At 51.2% G+C, this 11,780-nt stretch overlaps 1 non-coding gene across 1 annotated transcript in view; it reads right to left on the bottom strand.

Moving 5' to 3' along the window:
* Positions 1 to 687, bottom strand: part of LOC134545189 (small subunit ribosomal RNA) — a 1,989-nt gene extending 1,302 nt beyond the window's left edge. Inside the window, exon 1 of the ribosomal RNA XR_010078325.1 lies at positions 1 to 687. This exon is cut by the window's left edge and continues 1,302 nt beyond it. This is a non-coding gene — a ribosomal RNA (small subunit ribosomal RNA).
* Positions 688 to 11,780: the final 11,093 nt, after the last annotated feature.

The raw sequence follows: 11,780 nt of genomic DNA, 5'->3' as shown, positions 1-11,780 counted from the left end.
CGAACGGTGAACCGACAGCGTGGGACACAAGTCCAACTACGAGCTTTTTAACCGCAACAACTTTAATATACGCTATTGGAGCTGGAATTACCGCGGCTGCTGGCACCAGACTTGCCCTCCAATGGATACTCGTTAAAGGGTTTAAAGTGTTCTCATTCCGATTACGGGGCCTCGGATGAGTCCCGTATCGTTATTTTTCGTCACTACCTCCCCGTGCCGGGAGTGGGTAATTTGCGCGCCTGCTGCCTTCCTTGGATGTGGTAGCCGTTTCTCAGGCTCCCTCTCCGGAATCGAACCCTGATTCCCCGTTACCCGTTACAACCATGGTAGGCGCAGAACCTACCATCGACAGTTGATAAGGCAGACATTTGAAAGATGCGTCGCCGGTACGGAGACCGTGCGATCAGCACAAAGTTATCCAGAGTCACCAAAGCAAACGGACGCAGACGAGCCACGCCGATTGGTTTTGATCTAATAAAAGCATCCCTCCCATTTCTGGTCGGGACTCAGTTCAGCATGTATTAGCTCTAGAATTACCACAGTTATCCAAGTCATGTGGTACGATCTAAGGAACCATAACTGATTTAATGAGCCATTCGCGGTTTCACCTTATTTTGGCTTGCACTTAGACATGCATGGCTTAATCTTTGAGACAAGCATATGACTACTGGCAGGATCAACCAGGGAGCTGCTAGCAGCTTTTTTTTTCGTTCGGAGGAACCTCCCGGGTCCGCAGAGCACCGGGTCCGAATCTTATGATGTACATTTTTTTTTCCTTCTGTATCAACAAGTACGGGGGCGACTTCCCAATATCGACACCCGCTTTGCAATTGCAAAGTCTTTCCTTCCATCTCTAATTAATTTTCCTAGGGAGTAGGCGAGGCCAAACTTCCAAGGCTTTCACTGGCGAATATATCGCGCTCTTAGAAACTCGCATGGTACTTGGCGAGTGGATTTCAAATTATATGATCGGTGCCCACATTCGGGCGCGGCCCACTGCGGGAGCAGACCGTTGGCCCGTGGGCTCGCTGTGAACTAATTTGCCCACTGGTCCGAAAAGTATTCATTTCTAAACACCTTTGGCCAGGGCTGAAGACCGCGACTAACCCCTTTGAAACTTGTCTCTCAGGGAGCTGCGATCCATCAAACATTTCATTGTTAACAGAGGGGAACCATTACTTGGTTAAGACGATAGGACACGCGTTCCCCACCATTTCGCATCCAATCGAATTGCCGCACAAGAGCTCGTTACCTGAGAAAGGTATAGCATTGGCTCGCAGCTAGTGTATTGCAGTTCAGACAGATAGGCCACTTTAGATAGTTCTTAGTGTTCACAGTTATCACCAAGACTAGACCCATATGGATTTAATTCTTCAAGGAGCAGCGGTCCACCAATAAGAGAGATGAAGACATGTTTTCGGATGGCCACAACGCCCCCTCGCCACCCAAATGTGCATGTTTTAAGTGTACATTGGGAGTCGACGGAACATCGGGAGTCCGCTTGCTTTCTCCGGATCAGCTGCCACCCCCCTGATCTACCAGATAGACAAGAACATGTCTTCTCCACCAATCTCATCCACCGAAGCTCCGATCATGGCTTCTTCTACCTTTATACTGATATACCCCCACGGAGCAACATGCGGGCAAGGGAACTCTTGCTACCCTTCAGTAAAGCAGGTATCTCTTATAGATGGTGACTGCACCTTGGCCAGGATTGAAGACCGCGACTAACCCCTTTGAAACTTGTCTCTCAGGGAGCTGCGATCCATCAAACATTTCATTGTTAACAGAGGGGAACCATTACTTGGTTAAGACGATAGGACACGCGTTCCCCACCATTTCGCATCCAATCGAATTGCCGCACAAGAGCTCGTTACCTAAGAAAGGTATAGCATTGGCTCGCAGCTAGTGTATTGCAGTTCAGACAGATAGGCCACTTTAGATAGTTCTTAGTGTTCACAGTTATCACCAAGACTAGACCCATATGGAATTAATTCTTCAAGGAGCAGCGGTCCACCAATAAGAGAGATGAAGACATGTTTTCGGATGGCCACAACGCCCCCTCGCCACCCAAATGTGCATGTTTCAAGTGTACATTGGGAGTCGACGGAACATCGGGAGTCCGCTTGCTTTCTCCGGATCAGCTGCCACCCCCCTGATCTACCAGATAGACAAGAACATGTCTTCTCCGCCAATCTCATCCACCGAAGCTCCGATCATGGCTTCTTCTACCTTTATACTGATATACCCCCACGGAGCAACATGCGGGCAAGGGAACTCTTGCTACCCTTCAGTAAAGCAGGTATCTCTTATAGATGGTGACTGCACCTTGGCCAGGATTGAAGACCGCGACTAACCCCTTTGAAACTTGTCTCTCAGGGAGCTGCGATCCATCAAACATTTCATTGTTAACAGAGGGGAACCATTACTTGGTTAAGACGACCGGACACGCGTTCCCCACCATTTCGCATCCAATCGAATCGCCGCACAAGAGCTCGTTACCTGAGAAAGGTATAGCATTGGCTCGCAGCTTGTGTATTGCAGTTCAGACAGATAGGCCACTTTAGATAGTTCTTCGTGTTCACAGTTAAGACCACGGCTAGACCCATATGGAATTAATTCTTCAAGGAGCAGCGGTACACCAAGCATTTCATTGTGTACTAGAAAGCACCTCTACCATGTAACAAACATACGACCACCAAATTTCTGCTTACTTCCCCCAGCGGATAGTATTTGCTAGTATCATCCACAAAGTAAATCAATTTTTTCAATGTACCGCTTCTTGGGGGAACTGGGCATGAATCAATCAAGCATTTTGAGGTAGCATGTCCGCTTCACCGCGAGGTGCTCTGAATACCATTATACATTCTTTTTCATCATCCACTTTCAGACCACTACAAGACCCATACTGAATTAATTCCTCAAGGAGCTGCAGTCCACAAAACATTTTACTGTGTACTAGAGGGCACCTCCACCATGTAACAGAAAACATACAACCTTCTTAATTTAATTCTGCATTGTTTCCCAGACGATTTGTTAGCCATACAACAGTACCATCCACAGTAATTCACCTCTTTGAAATCCAATGCATTGTAGAGAAACTGAGGTGGTAGCATTCAAACCGTTCTGTAATGTTAATTCTGCTTCATAGAAAGGTGCTACAGGTTCCACAATAATTAATTGGATATTTTTGCAATATATATAGGGCGAGAAAACTCGGGGGGACTCCCTTTTCATTTATGTACATATTCTTTCCATATTGCAAATAATTCCAATTTTTCCCGATTGCATGTCCCCCTAATATACCCAAAATGGGCCTATCGATGGGTTCACAAAGGTACCCAAAATATGAGATTTTGACTGAAAGAGGCTGGCTAACTTCCGGGAACATGATCATAGGAAATAGGTCAAAATCCCGAATCGCAGTTGTTTACGAACAACCACGAACGGAGACTTAAAATAACCTATAAGGCTGGAATTCATGGGGCCTGTATAACAGGCATTTACACAGACTCTCGGGAGGGAGGGCTCTGTGGCCGGGAGAATTTTCTGGCTCCCCGCCCGAAACTTTTCAGAGTCCCTAATGCCTGCTTGAATGTGAATAAGCAGAGCCCGGTAGCTGATATTTTGCCGGGGTGTGGAGGCCCCGGTCGCCGCCAAATTCCTCTGGTCACAGCTTGTGTTAATACACATGTTAATTTTACATGCAAACCACCAATGACAATTTTCCTCGGCCGCGGAGGCCTCGGTCGCCGCCAGAATTTTCTGGTTCCCGCTCAATATATTGCAGAGTCCTGCAGGCCTGCTTCTGTAGGAATATGCAGAGCCCGGTAGCTGATATTTTGCCGGGGTGAGGAGGCCTCGGTCGCCGCCAAATTCCTCTCATCCCAGCTTGTGTTAATACACATGTTAATTTTACATGCAAAACCACCAATTACCATTTCCTCGGCCGCGGAGGCCTCGGTCGCCGGGAGATTTTCCTGGCTCCCCGCTCAATATACTGCACAGTCCCGCAGGCCTGTCTCCAGTGGAATACACACAGTCCGAGAGCCGAAAATTTGCCGGGGTGTGGAGGCCTCGGTCGCCAACAGATTGCCATAGGCTCTGGCTGCAATATTTACCGTGTATTTTTTCCCTCCAGAGACACCACTACACCCTATATAACCCAAAATGGGCCTTGACGCGTGTACACGCGGAGCCCGAGCGCCGAGAGTTCTCCCGGCCGCGGAGGCCTCGGTCGCCGGGAGAATTTCAACGGCCCCTGCTCGAAATTTTTCTAAGTCCAGAATGCCTGCTTCTCCCAGCCTGTGTTAATACACATGTTAATTTAACATGTAAAATCACCAAGGACCATTTCCTCGGCCGCGGAGGCCTCGGTCACCGCCAGAATTTTCTGGCTGCCCGCTCCCCATGGGTAGACGCGCTGCCCAAGCGCCGAGAGTTCTCCCGGCCGCGGAGGCCTCGGTCGCCGGGAGAATTTCTCCGGCCCCTGCTCGAAATTTTTCAAAGTCCAGAATGCCTGCTTCTCCCAGCATGTGTTAATACACATGTTAATTTAACATGTAATATTACCAATGACCTTTTCCTCGGCCGCGGAGGCCTCGGTCGCCGCCAGAATTTTCTGGCTGCCCGCTCCCCATGGGTAGACGCGGAGCCCGAGCGCCGAGAGTTCTCCCGGCCGCGGAGGCCTCGGTCGCCGGGAGAATTTCTCCGGCCCCTGCTCGAAATTTTTCAAAGTCCAGAATGCCTAGTTCTCCCAGCCTGTGTTAATACACATGTTAATTTAACATGTAAAATTACCAAGGATTATTATCCCGGCCGCAGAGGCCTCGGTCGCCGCCAGAAATTTCTGGCTCCCCGCTCAATGTATTGCAGAGTCCCGCAGGCTTGCTTCTCCAAGCCTGTGTTAATACACATGTTAATTTAACATGTAAAATTACAGAGGATTATTTCCCCGGCCGCGGAGGCCTCGGTCGCCGCCAGAATTTTCTGGCTGCCCGCTCAATGTATTGCAGAGTCCCGCAGGCTTGCTTCTCCAAGCCTGTGTTAATACACATGTTAATTTAACATGCAAAATCACCAATGACAAATTCCTCGGCCGCGGAGGCCTCGATCGCCGGGAAAATGTTCTGGCTCCCTGCTCGAATTTTTTTTCTAAGTCCCGATTCGCTATTACAGGCTGGCGCACGGAGTCCGAGGGGCGTAAATATGCCGGGTAGTGGTGCCTTCCGTCGCCGAGACATTTTACAATTGCCTGGGAGCAGTATTTAACATGTTAATTTTTTCCCCTCGTGACACCACTACCCCCTATATAACGCAAAATGGGCCTTGCCAAGGGGGCGCGCAACGCCCGAGCGCGGGCGTTTTTCCCGGCCGCCGAGACCTCCATCGCCGGGAGAATGTCTTCAGCTATTTGCTAGATTTCCCGATTCGCCCCGCACGACAAACAACCACGAACGAGGTGGTTTTCGAGAGTTCTCCCGGCCGCGGAGGCCTCGGTCGCAGGGAGAATTTCCCTGGCCCCTGCTCGAAATTTTTCTAAGTCCAGAATGCCTGCATCTCCCAGCCTGTGTTAAAACACATGTTAATTTAACATGTAAAATTACCAATGACCATTTCCTCGGCCGCAGAGGCCTCGGTCGCAGCCAGAATTTTCTGGCTCCCTGCTCAATATATTGCAGAGTCCCGCATGCTTGCTTCTCCAAGCCTGTGTTAATACACATGTTAATTTAACATGTAAAATTACCGAGGATTATTTCCCCGGCCGCGGAGGCCTCGGTCGCCGCCAGAAATTTCTGGCTCCCCGCTCAATATATTGCAGCGACCCGCAGGCTTGCTTCTCCCAGCCTGTGTTAATACACATGTTAATTTAACATGTAAAATCACCAAGGACCATTTCCTCGGCCGCGGAGGCCTCGGTCGCCGCCAGAATTTTCTGGCTGCCCGCTCCCCATGTGTAGACGCGGAGCCCGAGCGCCGAGAGTTCTCCCGGCCGCGGAGGCCTCGTAGCCGGGAGAATTTCTCGGGCCCCTGCTCGAAATTTTTCTAAGTCCAGAATGCCTGCTTCTCCCAGCCTGTGTTAATACACATGTTAATTTAACATGTAATTTTACCAATGACCTTTTCCTCGGCCGCGGAGGCCTCGGTCGCCGCCAGAATTTTCTGGCTCCCGGCTCAATATATTACAGAGTCCCGCAGGCCTGTCTCCAGTGGAATACACACAGTCCGAGAGCCGAAAATTTGCCGGGGTGTGGAGGCCTCGGTCGCCAACAGATTGCCATAGGCTCTGGCTGCAATATTTACCGTGTATTTTTTCCCTCCAGAGACACCACTACCCCCTATAAAACCCAAAATAGGCCTTGCGGTGGGTACACGCAGAGCCCGAGCGCCGAAGTTCTCCCGGCCGCGGAGGCCTCGGTCGCCGGGAGAATTTCTCCGGCCCCTGCTCGAAATTTTTCAAAGTCCAGAATGCCTGCTTCTCCCAGCCTGTGTTAATACACATGTTAATTTAACATGTTAAATTATCGAGGATTATTTCCCCGGCCGTGGAGGCCTCGGTCGCCGCCAGAATTTTCTGGCTCCCCGCTCAATATATTGCAGAGTCCCGCAGGCTTGCTTCTCCCAGCCTGTGTTAATACACATGTTAATTTAACATGTAAAATCACCGAGGACCATTTCCTCGGCCGCGGAGGCCTCGGTCGCCGCCAGAATTTTCTGGCTCACCTCTCAATGTATTGCAGAGTCCCGCAGGCTTGGTTCTCCAAGCCTGTGTTAATACACATGTTAATTTAACATGTAAAATTACCGAGGATTATTTCCCCGGCCGCGGAGGCCTCGGTCGCCGCCAGAATTTTCTGGCTCCCCGCTCAATGTATTGCAGAGTCCCGCAGGCTTGGTTCTCCAAGCCTGTGTTAATACACATGTTAATTTAACATGTAAAATTACCGAGGATTATTTCCCCGGCCACGGAGGCCTCGGTCGCCGACAGAATTGTCTGGCTCCCTGCTCGAATTTTTTCTAAGTCCCGATTCGCTATTACAGGCTGGCGCACGGAGTCAGAGGGGCGGGAATTCGCCGGGTAGTGGTGCCTTCCGTCGCCGAGACATTTTTCTATTGCCTGGAAGCTGTATTTAACATGTTAATTTTTTCCCCCTCGGGACACCACTACCCCCTATATAACCCAACATGGGCCTTGCCGCGGGTACACGCGGAGCCCGAGCGCCGAGTGTTCTCCCGGCCGCGGAGGCCTCGGTCGCCGGGAGAATTTCTCCGGCCCCTGCTCGAAATTTTTCAAAGTCCAGAATGCCTGCTTCTCCCAGCCTGTGTTAATACACATGTTAATTTAACATGTTAAATTACCGAGGATTATTTCCCCGGCCGTGGAGGCCTCGGTCGCCGCCAGAATTTTCTGGCTCCCCGCTCAATATATTGCAGAGTCCCGCAGGCTTGCTTTTCCCAGCCTGTGTTAATACACATGTTAATTTAACATGTAAAATTACCAATGACCATTTCCTCGGCCGCAGAGGCCTCGGTCGCCGCCAGAATTTTCTGGCTCCCCGCTCAATGTATTGCAGAGTCCCGCAGGCATGCTTCTCCAAGCCTGTGTTAATACACATGTTAATTTAACATGTTAAATTACCGAGGATTATTTCCCCGGCCGTGGAGGCCTCGGTCGCCGCCAGAATTTTCTGGCTCCCCGCTCAATATATTGCAGAGTCCCGCAGGCTTGCTTTTCCCAGCCTGTGTTAATACACATGTTAATTTAACATGTAAAATCACCAAGGACCATTTCCTCGGCCGCGGAGGCCTCGGTCGCCGCCAGAATTTTCTGGCTTCCCGCTCCCCATGGGTAGACGCGGAGCCCGAGCGCCGAGAGTTCTCCCGGCCGCGGAGGCCTCGGTCGCCGGGAGAATTTCTCCGGCCCCTGCTCGAAATTTTTCAAAGTCTAGAATGCCTAGTTCTCCCAGCCTGTGTTAATACACATGTTAATTTAACATGTAAAATTACCAAGGATTATTATCCCGGCCGCAGAGGCCTCGGTCGCCGCCAGAAATTTCTGGCTCCCCGCTCAATGTATTGCAGCGTCCCGCAGGCTTGCTTCTCCAAGCCTGTGTTAATACACATGTTAATTTAACATGTAAAATTACAGAGGATTATTTCCCCGGCCGCGGAGGCCTCGGTCGCCGCCAGAATTTTCTGGCTGCCCGCTCAATGTATTGCAGAGTCCCGCAGGCTTGCTTCTCCAAGCCTGTGTTAATACACATGTTAATTTAACATGCAAAATCACCAATGACAAATTCCTCGGCCGCGGAGGCCTCGATCGCCGGGAAAATGTTCTGGCTCCCTGCTCGAATTTTTTTTCTAAGTCCCGATTCGCTATTACAGGCTGGCGCACGGAGTCCGAGGGGCGTAAATATGCCGGGTAGTGGTGCCTTCCGTCGCCGAGACATTTTACAATTGCCTGGGAGCAGTATTTAACATGTTAATTTTTTCCCCTCGGGACACCACTACCCCCTATATAACCCAAAATGGGCCTTGCCAAGGGGGCGCGCAACGCCCGAGCGCGGGCGTTTTTCCCGGCCGCCGAGGCCTCCATCGCCGGGAGAATGTCTTCAGCTATTTGCTAGATTTCCCGATTCGCCCCGCACGGCAAACAACCACGAACGAGGTGGTTTTCGAGAGTTCTCCCGGCCGCGGAGGCCTCGGTCGCCGGGAGAATTTCTCGGGCCCCTGCTCGAAATTTTTCTAAGTCCAGAATGCCTGCATCTCCCAGCCTGTGTTAAAACACATGTTAATTTAACATGTAAAATTACCAATGACCATTTCCTCGGCCGCAGAGGCCTCGGTCGCAGCCAGAATTTTCTGGCTCCCTGCTCAATATATTGCAGAGTCCCGCATGCTTGCTTCTCCCAGCCTGTGTTAATACACATGGTTATTTAACATGTAAAATTACCGAGGATTATTTCCCTGGCCGCAGAGGCCGCGGTCGCCGCCAGAATTTTCTGGCTCCCCGCTCAATGTATTGCAGAGTCCCGCAGGCTTGCTTCTCCAAGCCTGTGTTAATACACATGTTAATTTAACATGTAAAATTACCGAGGATTATTTCCCCGGCCGCGGAGGCCTCGGTCGCCGCCAGAATTTTCTGGCTCCCCGCTCAATATATTGCAGCGACCCGCAGGCTTGCTTCTCCCAGCCTGTGTTAATACACATGTTAATTTAACATGTAAAATTACCGAGGATTATTTCCCCGGCCGCGGAGGCTTCGGTCGCCGCCAGAATTTTCTGGCTCCCGGCTCAATATATTACAGAGTCCCGCAGGCCTGTCTCCAGTGGAATACACACAGTCCGAGAGCCGAAAATTTGCCGGGGTGTGGAGGCCTCGGTCGCCAACAGATTGCCATAGGCTCTGGCTGCAATATTTACCGTGTATTTTTTCCCTCCAGAGACACCACTACCCCCTATATAACCCAAAATGGGCCTTGCGGCGTGTACACGCGGAGCCCGAGCGCCGAAGTTCTCCCGGCCGCGGAGGCCTCGGTCGCCGGGAGAATTTCTCCGGCCCCTGCTCGAAATTTTTCAAAGTCCAGAATGCCTGCTTCTCCCAGCCTGTGTTAATACACATGTTAATTTAACATGTAAAATTACCGAGGATTATTTCCCCGGCCGCGGAGGCCTCGGTCGCCGCCAGAATTTTCTGGCTCCCCGCTCAATGTATTGCAGAGTCCCGCAGGCTTGCTTCTCCCAGCCTGTGTTAATACACATGTTAATTTAACATGTAAAATCATTGAGGACCATTTCCTCGGCCGCGGAGGCCTCGGTCGCCGCCAGAATTTTCTGGCTCCCCGCTCAATGTATTGCAGAGTCCCGCAGGCTTGCTTCTCCCAGCCTGTGTTAATACACATGTTAATTTAACATGTAAAATCAACAAGGACCATTTCCTCGGCCGCGGAGGCCTCGGTCGCCGCCAGAATTTTCTGGCTGCCCGCTCCCCATTGGTAGACGCGGAGCCCGAGCGCCGAGAGTTCTCCCGGCCGCGGAGGCCTCGGTCGCCGGGAGAATTTCTCCGGCCCCTGCTCGAAATTTTTCAAAGTCCAGAATGCCTGCTTCTCCCAGCATGTGTTAATACACATGTTAATTTAACATGTAATATTACCAATGACCTTTTCCTCGTCCGCGGAGGCCTCGGTCGCCGCCAGAATTTTCTGGCTGCCCGCTCCCCATGGGTAGACGCGCTGCCCGAGCGCCGAGATTTCTCCCGGCCGCGGAGGCCTCTGTCGCCGGGAGAATTTCTCTGGCCCCTGCTCGAAATTTTTCAAAGTCCAGAATGCCTAGTTCTCCCAGCCTGTGTTAATACACATGTTAATTTAACATGTAAAATTACCAAGGATTATTATCCCGGCCGCAGAGGCCTCGGTCGCCGCCAGAAATTTCTGGCTCCCCGCTCAATGTATTGCAGAGACCCGCAGGCTTGCTTCTCCAAGCCTGTGTTAATACACATGTTAATTTAACATGTAAAATTACCGAGGATTATTTCCCCGGCCGCGGAGGCCTCGATCGCCGCCAGAAATTTCTGGCTCCCCGCTCAATATATTGCAGCGACCCGCAGGCTTGCTTCTCCCAGCCTGTGTTAATACACATGTTAATTTAACATGTAAAATCACCAAGGACCATTTCCTCGGCCGCGGAGGCCTCGGTCGCCGCCAGAATTTTCTGGCTGCCCGCTCCCCATGTGTAGACGCGGAGCCCGAGCGCCGAGAGTTCTCCCGGCCGCGGAGGCCTCGGTCGCCGCCAGAATTTTCTGGCTCCCCGCTCAATGTATTGCAGAGTCCCGCAGGCTTGCTTCTCCAAGCCTGTGTTAATACACATGTTAATTTAACATGCAAAATCACCAATGACAATTTCCTCGGCCGCGGAGGCCTCCATCGCCGGGAGAATTTTCTGGCTCTCTGCTCGAATTTTTTCTAAGTCCCGATTCGCTATTACAGGCTGGCGCACGGAGTCCGAGGGGCGGAAATATGCCGGGTAGTGGTGCCTTCCGTCGCCGAGACATTTTACAATTGCCTGGGAGCAGTATTTAACATGTTAATTTTTTCCCCCTCGGGACACCACTACCCCCTATATAACCCAAAATGGGCCATGCAATGGGTGCCCACAACGCCCGAGCGCGGGCATTTTTCCCGGGCGCCGAGGCCTCGATCGCCGGGAGAATGTCTCCAGCTATTTGCATGATGTCCCGATTCGCCCCACAAGGCGAACAACCACGAACGAGGTGGTTTTCGTTCGTGGTTGTTTTCGTTCGTGGTTGTTTACTGTTCGTGGTTGTTTTCATTCGTGGTTGTTGTGCGTTCGTGGTTGTTGTCGTTCGGGGTTGTTTTCCGTTCGTGGTTGTTGTCGTTCGTGGTTGTTGTCGTTCGTGGTTGTTGTCGTTCGTGGTTGTTTTCCGTTCGTGGTTGTTTTACGTTCGTGGTTGTTTTCGAGGCAATTGGTACTTTGAAAATTTCAATCGGTTAGCTAGAAAAAATTCTCCCGGCGGTGATTGCCTTGATCGCCGGGAGAATTTTCTGGCTCCCCGATAAAATTTTTTCCAAGTCCCGATTCGCTCTTACTAGCTGGCGCACGGAGTCCGAGGGGCGGGAATTCGCCGGGTAGTGGTGTGTTCCGTCGCCGAGACATTTTCCTATTGCCTGGAAGCAGTATTTAACATGTTAATTTTTTCCCCCTCGGGACACCACTACCCCCTATATAACACAAAATGGGCCTTGCCGCGGGTACACCCGGAG

This window comes from Bacillus rossius, unplaced genomic scaffold, assembly GCF_032445375.1.
Source record: "Bacillus rossius redtenbacheri isolate Brsri unplaced genomic scaffold, Brsri_v3 Brsri_v3_scf616, whole genome shotgun sequence".
NCBI classification, from domain to species: Eukaryota; Metazoa; Arthropoda; class Insecta; order Phasmatodea; family Bacillidae; genus Bacillus; species Bacillus rossius.
The sequence above is the reverse complement of the archived record's forward strand: the minus strand, read 5'-3'. Positions and strand labels throughout refer to the sequence as shown.